This window comes from Hylobates moloch, unplaced genomic scaffold (assembly GCF_009828535.3).
Source record: "Hylobates moloch isolate HMO894 unplaced genomic scaffold, HMol_V3 SCAFFOLD_4, whole genome shotgun sequence".
NCBI classification, from domain to species: domain Eukaryota; kingdom Metazoa; phylum Chordata; class Mammalia; order Primates; family Hylobatidae; genus Hylobates; species Hylobates moloch.
Window position 1 is genome coordinate 104507112 of NW_026652279.1, and position 14326 is coordinate 104521437.

Consider the following 14326-nt stretch of genomic DNA (forward strand, 5'->3'; position numbering starts at 1 on the left):
AATCATCTGCAAGAGTTGGCTTGGCTGTTGGGGGAAATATGTTCATTCTTTCTTTTTTGCAGTTTTTAAAAAGTTTTCAAATTCACTCATTCATTCATTCGTTCATTCATTCATTCCCTTTCATGCTTATTCCTCATTCCCATTCCCCTTTCCTCCCTCAGTAAGCAACAATTTACTTGAGATGTATTCATTCATTTTTATGTGTTCTAGCAAAGCGTGCACTATTTTGTGTGGCTATATTTTAAATGTCCTTAAATGGTATTGTACTATAGAGTTCATTCCACTAATTTTAAATTTTCGTTTCTTTCACCAAACACTGAATGTGTTATCATCCAGTCTGTTGCCTTGAATGGCTGCATGGTAATCCATGGTGTGCCTCCATCACTGCCAGTAATAAACAACCAGATTCCCTCCAACTTCTCATCAAAGCCCTGTGATGAAAATCTTCCTATAGCCCTTTATGAGCCTGTGGGATAAGTTCTTTGGGATATACACCAAAAAGAGGAAATGCTGAGTCATAAGGTCCATGTGCCTAGGTCGAGATCTATGATCTGACTAAGCAGCACCACATTGTGCTCCAGACCAGCTGCACCTGCCACCCTCCCACAGGCAGTTGACTGGCATTGCCACTGCCCACATCCCATGCATGTTATACAGCTCTCCAGCTTTTGTCTGATGTAAAAAGTGATAATTTGTTGTTATTTTAATCTGCACTTTTAAAATTATGACTATGTTTAAGCATTTTTTATATACCCAATAGCCTTTTAGGTAAAAAGCCAGTTCAAATCCTTTGCCCATTTTTCTATTAGAGTTATTGCTCTATTCCTTGTTGGTTTATACAGTTCCTTATAAATTCTGAATATTAATCTCTTATTGCTTTAGACATTGCCAGAATTTTTTTCAGTCTATCGCTTGTCTATCTCCTTCATTGAACTGAAAACCTTAATTTTTATGTAACAAATTCATCATTCTTTGTTTGACTATTTTGTTTTTCTTCTTTGGTTTAAGAAATCCTTCAGTGCCTCCATATCATAAATATATTTTGCAATGTAGTTTTATTTTTTAACTTTAGGATTATAATTCATCTGGAACATGTCTTTGCATGTGTTATTTGGTAGCAATCCAATTTACAAAATCAATATCTTTCCCATACAGAAATAGTAACCAATCAGAAAAGGTAATGAAAAATATTATATACATAATAGCACAGACACAGTAAAATACTCAGAAACGAAAATATGAACATATAAAATCTATATGAAAGAAGATAAAATTTTGTTAAAGGATATTAAAAAACTCTTGAATAAATTAAGAGATATACAACATTCACCAATGAGACAATTCAATATAACAATGATATCTATTCTTCCCATGTTAATTTATATATTCAATCCAATTCCAATCAAAATGCCAAGACAGTATTACAGATTGAATTTAATATGGATGCTTGAGTGTTTGAGGGAAAAATATGTGAAAGAGTAGCTGAGAAAGTTTTGAAAAGTGCTTGCTACATTAGGTATTAAATATACTATAAAAAGTACGGCAATGGCCAGGCGCGGTGGCTCACGCCTGTAATCCCAGCACTTTGGGAGGCCGAGGCGGGCAGATCACGAGGTCAGGAAATCGAGACCATGGTGAAACCCCGTCTCTACTAAAAATACAAAAAATTAGCTGGGCGCAGTGGCGGGTGCCTGTAGTCCCAGCTACTCGGGAGGCTGAGGCGGGAGAATGGCGTGAACCCGGGAGGCGGAGCTTGTAGTGAGCCGAGATTGCGCCACTGCACTCCAGCCTGGGCGGCAGGGCGAGACTCCGTCTCAAAAAAAAAAAAAAGTACGGCAATAAAGTAAGTGTCATAGTGACATAATTGACCAACAGGAAAAAAAATCACACACATTTCAGAAACAGACCCATATATATACATACTAGAATTAATGATAAAGGTGGAACCAAAATTGTATAATTTCTATCTTACTTAAAAGATGAAATTAAGGCAATTGGCTATATACTTATAAAGCTTAAAGTTATATTTTCTTCTTACATATATAAAACTAAATCTCATATAGACTGATGAGCTACACCAAAAAGAAAACTATTTTTAAAAGTGCTAGGAAGTACATTTTAAAACATAATATTAGAGTGTAGAAGGTCGCCACAGCACCCAAATGCCATATAGGAATAAATGGATAGACTTTACTAGATAAAAAATTATAAACTTCTATAAGGAACTATAGAATAAATGTATCCAAAGATATTACTTCACATATGCACAACTAACACGTACAGGAATATTTATTACAGCCATTTTGTAACGTCGGCATAGCCCAGGATTTATTTCTTGGCCCTCATCTTTTCTTTGTCTACATTTATTCTAAAATCTAAACTTCTAGTAAAAGGAACCGCAAAGCTAGATATAGGAAGAAAAAGAGCTATCAGATTAAAATATGAAGTAAAAAAATTAAATGTCCAATTTATAAAAGCTTCTTCTCTTTTCTGTGTCAATGAAATAAACAACCCAAGGAAAAAAATGCACAGGATATGAATTCTCAGAAGAAATAAAGTTGGCCAGTAAACATGTGGGAAATTTTCAATCTTTATTATTTAGGGAAATTTAAATGAAAACATTAATAAAATACCATTTTTCTTTAATCGGATTAGGAATACTATTTGCTAATTCCCCAATGTTGTGGGGAAACAAGCATCCCACAATTTTTTGGTAGGAATATAAATTGATACTTTGTTTTTGTTGTTATTTCCACGGATCAACATCTAACTTTCTGTCTCAGTGTAATCTCCCATGGTGTATAATCAAACTGGTAGGTGCACTTGTCTTCTATAATGAAGTGTAGCGGCCAGATCATAGCCTGAACTAACAGTATTCTCCTCCCTAGATTTCAAATTTTAGGCAAGCATATCTTAGATAAAAGATGTTGTTATGGACTAAATTGTGTCCCCTCCCCACCCCAACCCAGTTTATATGTTGAAGTCCTAAACCCCAATTCTCAGAATGTAACTATATCAGAGATAGGGCCTTTAAAGAAGTAATTAAGTTAAAATGAGATCATGAGGTTGGGCCCTAATCCAATATGACTGGTGTCTTCATAAGAAGAGGAGATTAGGCCACAGACATGAAGACACAGGGAGAAGACCACCAAGGAAAGAGGCTCAGAAGAAACCAACCCTGCCACACCTTGATCTTGGACTTCTAGTCTCAAGAACTGTGAGAAAGTTAACTTGTGTTGTTTAAGTCACCCAGCATGTGGTACTATTGCATGGTAGTGCTAACAAACTAATACAAAAATGTTGAACTTCATTTGCTACAGAGGCTGGTAAGCTCTGTTAAGGGCCAGACAGTAAATAGTTTCGGCTTTGGTGGCACAGAATCTCTGTTGCAATAATTCAACTCTGCCATTGAAGTGTACGAGCAGTCATAAACAACATGTAGATGAATAGGAGAGTCTTGTTTCAATAAAACTTGATTTATGGAAACAGGTGGAGGGCCAGATTTGATCAAGGAACTGTACTTTGCTGTCCCTTGATGTACAGTGGCATCGTGCAATTTCCTTTGGGGAAATTGTACATTTGATGGTACAACAGTCAAGGCCACATGCAGCTCCACATCTACTGCCAGTATCAGCAATGGCTACAGTAGTATCATAATCAAACCATCCCTGCCACCCGGCCTTTAGAGCACCCTTGGTTTTTGCTGATTTTTTAAGCTTGCCTCCAGTTAATACTGACTCCTACATTTTCTTAGTGGGAGAGAATTTTTTGGAAAATTATATGTTTAATGTAGCCTGGGCTTTTGTTGCTTCCAACTGAGAATACAGATTGATACAGAGGGCAATTTATGAGCAACTAACAAACTTAAAAAGAAAAAAAAAGCCCTTTTATCATTCAATAGAAAAGCAGAAAATATCCAGAGAGATTACTTCATATATGCACAACTAATATGTACAGGAATATTCATTACAGCCACTTTGTAACGTCAGCATAGCACAGGATTTATTTCTTGGCCCCCATCTTTTCTTTGTCTACATTTATTCTCTAGGTCATTTTATTTGGGGACATAGCCTTAAATATCACCTCTATGCTAACAATCTCCACATTTATAATCCAGCCTGGACTTCGCCTATGAATTCCAGAATTCTACAGGCAACTCTCCACTCAATAGCTCCCTATGGATTGCTAATAGGTTTTCAAACATAACATGTCCTATTTCTCCAGTAAAGAACAATGAGGTCAGCCTCGATTCCTTTAATCTCACACTCTATATCTGATCTTGTTGGCTCTACTGCTTAAAAGTTTCCAGAATTAGAACAATTCAACTGCTGTCACTGCCATCCAAGCCACAATATTCTCTCATCTGGATTATGGCAACAGCCTCCCAACAGATCTTCCTGTTTCTGCCCTTGTTCCCTCCAGTCTGTACTCAACAGCTTGATGCCATGAGATTGTGCCCCTTCTTTTCTCAAAACCCCTCAATATCCTTCCATCTAACCCAGAGTTAAAGCCAAAATAGGTACCAGAAGACCCACGAGATCTACATGATCTTACCCCCTACACCTCCTTAACATTATCTTCTACCACTATCCCCCTTGCTCAGGACATTCCAACCACGCTGGCCTCCTTGCTGCTCCTCAAAGCCTTTGCACCTCCCATGCCCTCTGCCTTGAGTACTCTTTCTCCAGATATTTACAAGGCTGGTGCTGTTGCTCCTTCAGGTCTTTGCTCAAGTGTTACTTCTCAAAAGGCCTTACCTGAACACTCTGTCTGAAATTCCTACACTCTGCCCACAATAGTTCCTATCTCTCTTCACTGCTATATTTCTTTCCTTGTTATCGATATCATACATTTTGCCTATTCATCTTGTCTGCCTTCTCCAGGAGACTGCACAAGGGCAAGAAATTTTATCTAGTTTTTTTTTTTTTTTTTACTGTGAATCCCCTGTACCCAGATCAGTGTATGGGAGGTAGAAAGCACTCAAAAAGTAGTTTCTATATGAATAAATGCATGAATTAAAGAAATGAAAGCATTATAAGAGTCCATTAATGGTGATAACTTAAATAAATTATGGTAGATTCACAGGAGGGCAATAGAGAATTAAGGACTCTAGAATCAGATTGCCTGGAATAAAATTCTGTCTCTGACACATACCATCTCTGTGGCCCTGGTAAACTTACCCAACACCTTAATGCCTCAGTTTCCCCTTCTGTAAAACAGATAATGAAAGTACCCATCCCTTAGGATTAGTGTAATATTAATGAGATTATCATATCAAATGCTTAGCATAGTGCCTGACACACAGCAAATGCTTAAATAATGTTGACTGTTACTATTACAATGGAATACTATATGTCTGTTAAAAGTATGAAGTTGTTTTATACACATACAAATGAAAAAATCATAGATGTTATAAAAAAAAAGACTCCAAAACAAATAGGTATAATATATTCTCACGTGTAAAAAAAAATTCCTGTGTGTGTATGCATGTGTAGATTAAAATGGACAGAAGGAAACAGACTTCTATCAATGGTTGCCTGTAATGAAAATTATATGGATGGCAATGAAGGGGGCTTTAACTTTCTGTGCTCTATATTTCCTCACCATTTGAACTGCTTGATTGACTTATTTTCAATGAGCCCCAATTCATTCCATTTTTGCAGGTAAAAACTTTAAAAAATGGGGTGAAAGATTCCTCCTACACTTGCCTGCTCACAGGATGATCTAGACCCATGAGGAATGATTTTTAAAGGTGGTAGAAAAGGTCTCCGACTAGACTTAAGAAAGCATATTAATCTTTTAAAATCCATTCCCTTATTGATACATATTTAAGGCTCCTTTTATAATTTATATTTTCCCAAGTATAAAATCTGATTTGAGAGTAAAAAATTTGCTTTTTCAAACTACACTCCCCTTCTCCCTCCCATTCAAGATTCTGAAACACTCTGTTAAAAGCTATGCCTCCTTGTTTCTCTTCCTAAAAAGTAACCTAGAAACTTAAATAGGTTATAATGTCTGATTACCAACTTAATGTCAGAAATTCCTGACCAATGAGAGCCAGAGAATATCTTCATTCAGTAGCAGTTCTGCTGTGCCTCTTTTTCTATTGATAATGAATACCCCTCCCATTTCTAGATTTCACAACTTGAGTCTTTTTTAACTTTTTTCCCCCATCATCTATCACATCCAATTTGTGTTTAATAATCAGAAACTCAACAAACATTTACTGAGGACTTATGCACCAGGCACAACACTAGGGGTTAAGGCACACAGTAAATCAGGTATGGTCTTTGCCTTTTAGGTACTTAGAGTCTAGTGGGGAAATAGACATGCAAGCAAACAACATACTCTATAAAGCACCACAAAAACACAGAAGAATAGCCACTTTTCCTCTATAACATCTCTTGCACGTGTTCCTTCTGCTACCTCTCTTGTCTAAACCTCTCACCTACAATTTGTTCTCTCACTCATCTCTCCATGTTTAACATTTTCCCATCCTAATGTACACTATATGATATGGTTTGGCTATGTCCCCACCCAAATTTCACTTTGAATTGTAATAATCCCCACATGTCAAGGGCAGGGCCAGGTGGAGATAACTAAATCATGGGGGCAGGTTCCCCCATACTGTTCTCATGGTAGTGAATAAGTCTCACGAGATCTGAAGGTCTTATAAATGAGAATTCCCCTGCACAAGCTCTCTTTCCTGCCACCACGCAAGACATGACTTTGCTCCTCTTTTGCCTTCAGCCATGATTGTGAGGCCTCCCTAGCCATGTGTAACTATGAGTCAATTAAACCTCTTTCCTTTATAAATTATCCAGTCTCAGGTATGTCTTTATTAGCAGCATGAGAACAGACTAATACACTATACAAAGCAGCCATGTGAATCTTCCCAAATCAGGATTTTCCATAATTTAGACCAATACAAAAAATATTCTTCATTTTTTATTGCAACACTGCAAAGTACACTTTTATTGCAACACTGCAAAGTACATTTCTTTGCCTTAGTGTCAAGGCCAGGACATAGTATACTCTCAATAAATAACTGATGAATAAATGAATCTGAACTGAGCCTCCCTATTCAAACTTATATTTTACAATCATATGGCTCTAAACATACTACTTTATACACATGGATACAAGTCCTGTCCTGAGGACGCATCAGCACATTTTTGTCTGTGCCTCTTGCTAGTGCCACCTTTCCTGTGTCTCTGGGAAGCCCTCCTAGCCGCCTCCTCGCTGCCATCATTTTAAAGCTCAGTCTTGGCCCACCTTTTCAATAGACTCTTCTCCAAACACCACTCTCTTTCAAATGTCCTTAAAACTCCTTGTCTGCACCACTCATTTGCTACCTTAGAATATGCTACTGGAAATTGTTATCTTCTGATAAATGTGGCCTGTCTTTCCAAATAGGACCCCCATAATTTATCAGTGTCTTTGAAACCGGAAACTACAGTTGTTAGCCCTTCTATCATAACTACTTAGAGTACTGAAACAACCCATGTGGAGGAGAAAGCAACATTTATTCCCCGTAGGTATGAATGACACATTCCCATGTCTGCCCCCAATGCAGGCTGAACAAGGACCTGACAGGAAACCACGAGGCAGCAGCCCTTGCTAGCATGACAATGAATCAGAAATCTATCGACATCCTCTTTCCCATCGACAGGACAGAATTACAAGTCTATTTCCAGGGACAGCTACATCAAACCCACCATCTGTCAATGGATATTTCATAATGTATTTGGTTTGATTACTGAAGATTCAGGCATTTTTAAAATTAGGAAGTGGGAGAAAAGGATTAGGAGGTCTTCCTGGACTCTTTGTGCTATATTAAAGTATCCTCCTGATATAACCCCACGGCCTTCAGGCTTTGGAGAAGAGTCAAGTAGCAAATATCCATGTTTTGATCCCATTCCACAACATCATCCATTCCACTCCAAAGTTCAAGAGCCAAAGGGGTTATAGAAACAATCTGTTTAACTTATGACTCAAAGCAACCGAGACAGGCCAGATCTACAGGCTAGTTGAGTTTTTTCCAAAGCCACTACCCACGAAGATGAGAAGTCCTTCCTGGACTTCCCAATGATGGTTCAAGCCCTCCCAACCCCCACTTCATGACGCAACACTCTTGGGGATATTCTGTCACTCCACTTATCACAGTGTATTTAAACTTTGTGTGCCTCTTCACTCCAAATGGAATATAATGTCCTCAAGATTAGGGCTTCTCTATTCTTGTAACTTCAGTCCTCAGAAGAGTATCCAGCAAAGACTAGACCTGTAATGTTTATGGTGAACAAAACCTGACAGCTTCTTGTGATTTTCAACATTAGATTATCCTAACACCATTTCAGAAAATGTAGGCTGTATGCTCTACTTTGCCATGCACGCATACTGCAGTTACATTCATCTCGATGGATTTTCAAAGATTTTTTCAACAACTATTTGCATAACGTATTAACATTAATGAGGCATTTTCACATATGTTATGGAATTAATCCTCACAATACCTGTAAGGAAGGTATTATTATTCCCAACTTACAGGTAAGGTAACTGAGGCTAGGAGAGATCAGATGTGGCAGGCAGAATAATAGCCTTCCAGATATATCAGGTCCTAAGCACTAGAACCTGTAAATGTTACTTTATCAGGAAAAGCGTCCTTGCAGATGTCATTAAGTTATGGATCTTGAGATAAGAGATCATTCTGGATTATCTGTTGGGGCCTAAGTGTATTCTTATAAGAGGAAAGTAGAGGGAGAGTTTATACATACATACACACACACACACAAAGGCATGGCGGCAAACGCTGGCATGGTGCAGCCACAAACACGATCTCTTCCAGAGCTTCCAGGGGAGCACAGCTCTGCTGATATCTCGATTTTGGCCCAGTGGAATCGATTTTGGACTTCCAGCCTCCAAAACTGTGGAGGAATAAATTTCTGTTGTTTTAAGCCACAAAGTTTAATTTGTTACAACAGCCACAGAAAACTAAAACAATAAATATAAATGGTCAGCTAGGAAGTAGATGGCATGGCTAACTCCTTCCTATTTCCTCCTTAACATTGAACATATGTTTGTGTGACATGCCCAGTCCCAAATGAAGCATTTTATATGAATTACATTTTTCAGTACTCACAGGTTTGTTAATTAAGATGTAATTGTTATACCCATTACAAATGAAAAAAAATGAAGGTACAAAGAGGTTAAATTATCCACAATAGCTTATACATGCTTTAGTAAGTTATTTGCACATCTGATAACAAATATGCAAAATAACATTTTTAAAGTTTTAACTGTGTTCAATCTCCCTCCCAAATCAGCTTCCCCTCTCCTTGGATTGTCTTTGTATGTCCACAAAATATCTCCCCCAACTTCAGTGAGACATTATGAAGCACCCACTGCCTTAGCAATATTGGGGCAGAGAGAAGAGAACAATGGAGTGAAATTATTTACTGACATGTGACAAGCTAAAGTGCAGGTACAAGATGGTACAAATTTGGAAAAATAGACTAATCAGTCCATGTCCATCAGTCCAGGAAACAATTTCCTGGCTCAGGAGTAGGGGAGAGAGGGATTCCATGGGCAGGAATGGAGGACCATCAGGAGGCTGTTCAGATTTGCTACCTCAGAAGCTTTGTGGTGGCAGAACCAGCGCTCAGGCCACAGCAGTCTGGGCGTCACTCACTGACAGACAAGCAGGACTGAAGCTCATCTGACTTTTGCTCAGTTCTGTCCAACCCACCTGATAAGGACAATCACCTCCCCTCCCTCTTCAATGACCTGAGTCACTTAAGTAACCACAAACAACTGGGAAGGAGGGCAGGGCCTTGACACCTGGAGGGATGGGGGCAATGGCATCGGGAGAGCCCCTGGGACTGACTGAACTGAACCATTTGGTGGTCTACCTTGTGCTTCCCAGGGTCTCCTCCCTCTTACCCCTATCATTGTGGCAATCAGGCACCAACCCATTAGACCAAGAATGTATCTAATAGTCCCATTGTGCATAGTAAGCTATGGAGGGGCCTGATGCAATTGGGTTTGTCTGTGGGAATCTGACATAAATAGTGACACTGATTTATTATCGGCGTCTTCTAGATTTCTCCACAATACTCAGAGATTTTTATAATATATTCGGTCTGTTATTTCATCATACACCATACTGTGGGGGCTTCTTGGGTCATACTGCAGATATTTCTCTTAACTCATTCATCTCCGACAAATGATTCATTAGTAAACCAATGGCAGTCATGGAGCAATGCACACGTTAGGCCTCCCTTCCCTTTGCCAACGACATAGGTCCCATCTGTTTAACCCAGTGCCAGGCCTGGTAATGATTTAAGAGCTGGAAAGGGCAAAGCACCAATTACAGTCCATAAGGCTTGGTCCGCTGGGTGAGGAGGAACTAGCAAGCTTAACCTTTTAGACTTATGCTAACATGTAGGTCACCAGGATCCACTTAGTCAAAGACCTTTTCCGAACCACTTCAAAGAATTAACAGCATCTCCTACCATAAGCAAATAGATCTTTTTTTCAATCTACAGAAACAGGCTCAATTAAAAGTTCTCTTTCATGCAAACATTTGGGGGATTCTTAAAAGAAGGGAAATGGAATAATACTATACAAGATGACGACATTATTAAGGGCAGGCCTCTAAGAGTCTCTCTATTTGGCTAAAATGGTATGGTGTGTCTATGGCCATACCACCCTAAATGTGCCCATTCTTGTCTAAGATGGAATGGTGCTTACAATATATCTTTTATTTAACACCATTCCACAAACACCTTCATCAATTTTCTTTCTTTTTTTTTTCTTTTCTTTTTTAGAGATAAGGTCTCGCTCTGTCGGCCAGGCTAGAGTGCAGTGGCGTGAACGTAGCTCACTGCAGCCTCAAACTCCTGGGCTCAAGCCATCCTCTTGCCTCAGCCCCCTGAGTAGCTGGGACTACAGGCACATGTAACTATGCCAGGATAATTTTTTAATTTTTTTTTTTTTTTTTTAGAGACAGGTTCTCACTATGTTGCCCAGTGAGAACTCCTGGTCTCTAATGATCCTCTTGCCTTGGCCTCCCAAAGTTCTAGAATTGCAGGCATGAGCCACCTCACCAGGCCAGTTTTCTATTGGATATTATGTGTTTCGCCCCTGATGAAGCACCAGGGGAAATAAAATTCAATTCATTTGCCTTACAGAAGTCACTAGTCCCCTACCTGATGCCCACCCAAGGTGAATTTGCCCTGCCATTGTCATGTCTTCTCATTAAACATTCCTCAGGCTGGGCGCAGTGGCTCATGTCTGTAATCCTAACAGTTTGGGAGGCCAAGGCGGGAAGATCACCTGAGGTCAGGAGTTTAAGACCAGCCTGGCCAGCACGGTGAAACCCAGTCTCTACTAAAATACAAAAATTAGCCAGGCATGATGGCGGGTGCCTGAAATCCCAGCTACTCGGGAGGCTGAGACAGGAGAATCACTTGAACCCGGGAGACAGTGGTTGCAGTGAGCTGCGATCATGCCACCGCACTCCAGCCTGGGCAGCTGAGTTTGACTCCATCTCAAAAAACAAAACAAAACAAAACAAACAAACAAACAAACAAACAAAATATATATATATATATATATCCCTGACACATTAAAAGACAAGGCCACTAAAATGACCCATCTCTGCCCTTTGGGATCCCACAGCTTACAGTATATGGAATTCATTAAAGTTTGAGTTCATCTACAAGAGCGTCACTGAGCAGAAACCACAAGTAGCACAAAGCAGAGTCAGACTTCACGTTAGTACTCTTCCACTCTCACCATGAGAAAACGATGCTCTTTCTCTTTAAAGGCCTCCCAGTTAGCTTGCAAGCCCCTTCTACATCCCTGAGGGAGAATTACCCTTATAATTACTACCAGTATTGAATATTTACTAAGTACTCATACTGGGTGAGATCATGAAGTTGTTTGACATGTATACATGGCAGAAATATTCCAAGTGTGTTTAGCCACCGTTAATGTTCTTCCAGAGCTGAAAATAGCAGAAAAGAGTGTACTTGACCTGAACTTTTGCATGTTGACTCCTTTAACTAAGTCTAAACAGAGCAGAAACCTTGCCATCAGAGAAGCGTTTGCAAAAGGGAGACCAGGTCAGAGCGTGAGCAGCAGATGGGGCTTGCGAGCCAAGAATGAAAATCCCAGGATGTGGCCAAACTCTGTAAATCATTATTGACTGAGCTCCATGCCGTCTTAATGGCTTTTACTACCTCTTGGTTCCAATTCAAAGTGCATATTAAAGCAAGCAGCATTGCAAAGACCAGAGGGGCTAGAATAGTAAACTACTCATAGCTTAGTAATCATTATGCATTAATTATTCAGAAGCTGGAGCTCCTCTTTGCAAACATTAAAACCAGTGACAGCAAAGAAATATGCCCCTCTTTTGGAGGATGAGAAGGAGTAGTACTATTTGGGGTTGATGCTGGCACGATATTTAGCAGAGCATGACAGCTTTAGTAGATAAAAAACGTGATGTAGTATCATACAAACTGTTAGCAATGTATTGGAAGACTCAAGTATTCCCCGTGGGGCATTTACGTTGGATTTGCTATGATTGCAATATCTGCACAGTGATGCATTATGTGTTTTATTCTCTTTATTATATGTTTTCATTACTTTGTGTGTTAGAATGCAATAAAGAAAGCTGAAGCAATAAAGGTTGATTGATAATAATAATTCTGCAAAGATGCAACTTCCTTTCTAAAGCAGTTCCAGAGTTGGAGGAACCAATGGCATCTGATCATCTGTTCTTTTGTAAGATTTTTATCTTCTTTTCTGATAAAGAAATAGAAATTGGTTTGGAAGCAGCTTTCAGTGACAGCTGGCACTGCATGGCAAAGGAGGAGAAAGGTAGGGAAGAATGTGTTCTATTTAGAAGGCTGAATCCTTCATGTGGTTCAACTCTGCTTCTCCCTTTTCTTTCATATTCTACAACTCAAATATCAGATGTTCTCTTTTAAAGGAAAGAAAAAAGATTTTTCAGGATCAACACTGCTTGGGCTTTCTAACTGACACCCTATCCTACTCTCTAAAGTGTGTTTAAACCTCTTCTCTAGGATTCTTTTTAAACTGGGATCATTGAAATCAGAAACTTAACACATGCATGTGTGTTGGGGTTCAGGCTCCCAATCTAAGCTTAAAATGAGCTTCAGACATGGCTGAGCATGTGTGATGCACTGGTAAAATTATGCACTTAGAGTAGATTTTTCACAGTGCTTTTGTTTGGGGCTATTCACATTCACCCAGGGAAGTGATTGGACTGGAAACACAAGCTAGTGTGTGTCAGGGGTGTTGGAGAGAGGAGCTGCATGCAGAAATTGAATGAAATGGTTTCACAAGAGGCTTCGGAGACCTAGGTAAGTAAGAGTACTGATTAGGTGGGAAAAAAAAAACAACAAAAAACCAACACAGAGTCAGGGCAAGCAGCACCCTCCCCACTTCTATGTCAAGCACAGAAGGGCTCCATCTGGGTCAGGATGCCTGGTGACACGCTCCCAGCTTCCCAAGGATTTATGGCTGTGGAGCACAGAGAGAGAGGGCACATAGTCCTGGTCATAGATATCAGAAACTATGGAAAGAAGGCCACCAGCCTTCCAGACATGGAGCGGCACAGCCTAAATGACTCCAAGAGCAACACACATCAACCCTTTCATTGTGCAACAAACAGGGCTAAGAGCACCTTCCAGGCACCTCCCAAGACCTCCCAGAAATACTTGGGGAAAATTATGCGGGGAATTGAGATCTTGTATTATGTCGGTATGGCCATGAATCATTGAAATGTGGGTTATGTATATTAAGTGGCTTTATTTGTACCCACAAACAGATAAGGTTTTGGGGAAACTGAGGTTATATATGAAATAAAAGAAAAAATTCCATTTGTGATTGCGAAAGACAGTCACTCTCAGTATGTGATTTTCTAAAAGGCTCACGCACTATGAGCAACCATCAGTTAAACACATTAATGGAACAGAGCAATGATCTATTCAGGTTAGGACAGTGAGTCCTCACATGTGGGAGAGTCATTGCAGAAGATGGCATAAAGCTTAGAGACACCTAAAGATTGACGTCAAACTGGTAGGGCATTGCTTACAATATGATGTGGGAGGCCAAGGTGGGCAAATTGCCTGAGGTCAGGAGTTCAAGACCAGCCTGGCCAACATGGTGAAACCCGATCTGTACTAAAAACACAAAAATTAGCTGGTCATGGTGGCTCACGCTTGTAGTCCCAGCTACTCAAGAGGCTGAGGCACAAGAATTGCTTCAACCCAGGAGGCAGAGGTTGCAGTGAGCCAAG